Genomic DNA, 3302 nt, shown 5'->3' with positions numbered 1-3302 from the left:
CGGGGCCGGGGCCTGGGCCGGGGCCGGGGCAGGGGCAGGGCCCGCAGAGCACCCAGGCGCCCGTGGGCGATGGCTGCATGCGTGAAAGAGTTCTCGGTGCTCCATCGCCCAGGGAAGCCACCCCAAGTCCGCAGAGGGGCTCACGGGGGTCTGAGAGGCCACCTCCCGGTGTGCACCGCTCCGGGCTGGCCTCCCGGTGTGCACCGCTCCTGGCCTCCCGGTGTGCACCGACAGCTCCTCCCGGCCTCCAAGGGGCGGCCTCCGGGTGTGCACCGCTCCGGGCCTCCATGTCCTCTTGTGTGCCTGCATTCTAGGCTGCCTGCGAAGCCCCCATGCTGCCCGGCAGATCGCAGCACAGCCGGTGAGGGTGTCTTCCTGAGCCGTCCATCTCTGCACACCCCGTCTATTTGCACAGTCACGGAGGGGTGACCAGGGCGTTCTTATTTTTACTTTAAAGACAGTTGAGGGCAAGGTGCCCCGCTCCCCGTGCCCCTCCCCGTGCCTTCCTCCCCATGTCTCCCTCCCCATGCCCCCCTCCCCATGCTCCCCCTCCCCGTGCCCGGCTCGCTCTGGGGAAGCCCATGGTGGCCAGGAATACTCTAGAAGAGGCCTCAGCTCTGGACATGTAAATTCTGTGGCTTGGATAACAGTAGCTTCTTCAGTTACAAAATCATCAGTTGGTAAAACAAACAAAAAGTACCCTTTTTGGCGGTTTCTATTAACTCTGAGGGAGAGACCGAGCACCCCAGCCGCGCACGGGCTCATCCGACAGGGCGCATTCCCTCCCCACGCTGCTCTGTTCCCTCCTCCAGCGAGGGTGAGGAGGAGCGGTGAGAGGACAGACACCATTCTGGGCACTGGAAGTGGAGGTCAGGAGACGCGGGTGGGGTCAGGGCGCAAGGCCCTGCGGGTTGTGGATGGAGGTCAGGAGACGGGGGGGGGGGGGAATGGGGGGGCGAGGGGAAGCCTGGGCTCTCTGGAGGTCGGGGAGGGGAGGCTTGTCCAGACCCATCCACTACCCAGCTCTTCCCCCAGCATTCTCTCTGGTCGTGGGAAGGGATTGGAAAGCTTGACTTTGCTCTCCCTGCCCCGACGCCAGCTGGAGAGCCGGGCCCAGAGCCCTGGGTGCAGGGCTGGTGGGAAAACTGGAATGTTCCTCCACAGTGCTGGGGTGGGTGGGGATTGGGAGGGAGAGGCGGAGCTTAGAGGAAGAGATGAGAGGAGGCTGCGAATGAGGGGCGGGGCCTGCTGAGGAAGGCCAGGGAAGAGCTGACTGGGTCAATCTCACCCACGGCCAGAGGGTCAGGATCCATCTGCAATTCTGCAGAGCAGGACGGGACATGTCCTGAGGCCCATGGGTGCTCTGCACATTATAACATGCCCTAGTGGTTGGCTTGGCGGGATCCTCAGCTCCCCGCCAGTATGACAAGGCCCTGCGGCTTTGCAGCCTCTCCCATCCCCTCCTGCCCATGACAGGCCACATCCTGGATCCTGGCTGGTCCTCCATGCAGGGGCGAGGGGACCCCAGTCCCTCGGGAAGCTGCCCTACACACTTCCTGGGAGGCCCCAGATGGCAGGGTCCTGAGGCCTGAGTTCCTGAGGCTGCGGCTGGCTGGTCGTCTGGGTGGGGGTGGGGCAAGCCGAGTCTACGTCCGGTGTCCCCCTTCCCCCCCCAACGTGTGGGCGGCCTGAGACCTTCTTCCCCAGACTGCGGGGATCCCGTGGGTCCTAGAGATGACCGGCCAGCTTCAGCTGCCTGTTGGCCATTGTGGGTGGACATCTATGAAGGTGGACATCGCATGAGGGACACCTGGGCAGGTCTGGACACTGTTTTCTCCACCAGCCATTGTCCTGCACAAGACGCCCCCCGATGTGGTTGGTTTTTTCATTCTGGTACTGAACTTTGAACGCTAGGCCTCACACTCAAACATGGCTTTTTCGATCCGTGGCTCCACTCTGCCGTTTGAGCCATGCCTCCACTGCTGACTTTTTGCCGGTGAATTGCAGAGGGGTCTTATGTGTTTCCCTGCCCAGGCTGCCCTGCTGCCCGAGTTCAGCTCTTGGATCTGCGCTTCCCAGTAGCTAGGTTGGCGGCTTGAGCCAACCCACGGCCGTCTCCCACGGCCCCTCTGTGTCAGTATGAGGTCCTCACTACCCACCTTAACCCCATCCAAACCGGCGGACCCCTCCACAGCAGGGCAGGGTAGCCTGTCCACACGGTCAGCACCACTGTTCCATCTTCCCCAGAACTTTTTCTCCTGCCCGAGACCTCCTCCTCTCCAGCTCCCACCAGCTCCCAAGCCTCAGGCCCTGGCAGCTTCCGTCTCCCCAGCCAAACCGCCTTCCCACACAGACGAGGCTACAGTGCCTTGTATGGCTGGGGCAAGATGCCTGGGGTGTGAGGCCGTGCCCAGCGGGGGGCAGGGAGGACCAGGTGTGGGGAGGGGGGGCACTCCAGATGCCTGGGGTGTGAGGCCGTGCCCAGTGGGGGGCAGGGAGGGCCAGGTGTGGGGAGGGGGGGCACTCCAGATGTTTCTGGACTTGGACGCATGCCCCCTCGGGTTTGGAATCACTCGGATGAGAAAATCTAGTCTAGCTGGGCACTGGTGGCTCACGCCTGTAATCCTACTCATGAGGCTAAAATCTGAGGGTCACAGTTCAAAGCCAGCCCGGGCAAGAAAGTCCGTGAGACTCCTATCTCCAATGAACCACCTGAAAACCAGAAGTGGCGCTGTGGCTCAAGTGGTAGAGCGCTCGCCTTGAGCTGAAGAGCTGAGGGACAGCGCCCAGGCCCAGAGTTCAAGACCCATGACCACAACAAAAAAAAGAAAGGAAACCTAGTCTAGACCATGTCACATCAGGGTGATGACAGATCTGGGCCACCTATCCCCCCCCAGGCCCAGTGGCCAAGCTGTGCAGCAGGTGGGGGGCCGTGTGGCCCCCGGTGCCCGCGCAGACACAGGCTACGGCGCGCTCACGCCACCGCTTCCTGCAGCAAAGGCTGCGTCTGCTCCTCGCGCTTCACCTCAAGGCCAGATTGCTGCGAGCAGGGAACCCCAGAAGACCTGTGCTGCACAGGTGTGCGCCACGCTTGGGGGGACAGGACAGAGCCGCAGCACGGCACGCCGGCCACAGACGCCCCGGGCGGCATCTCTGAAGATCACCCTGACCACAGCGCTGGGCCTGTCTCCAGGGGTGTGGGTCGAGGTGACGGGGGGGGGCACTGCGGGTTGGGGTGACGGGGGCTGTGGGTCAAGGTGACGGGGGGCACTGCAGGTCGGGGTGACGGGGGCTGTGGGTCG

Source organism: Dipodomys ordii, unplaced genomic scaffold, assembly GCF_000151885.1.
Source record: "Dipodomys ordii isolate 6190 unplaced genomic scaffold, Dord_2.0 Scaffold103, whole genome shotgun sequence".
In the NCBI taxonomy this organism is placed as follows: Eukaryota; Metazoa; Chordata; class Mammalia; order Rodentia; family Heteromyidae; genus Dipodomys; species Dipodomys ordii.
Note: the sequence above shows the minus strand (reverse complement) of the source record.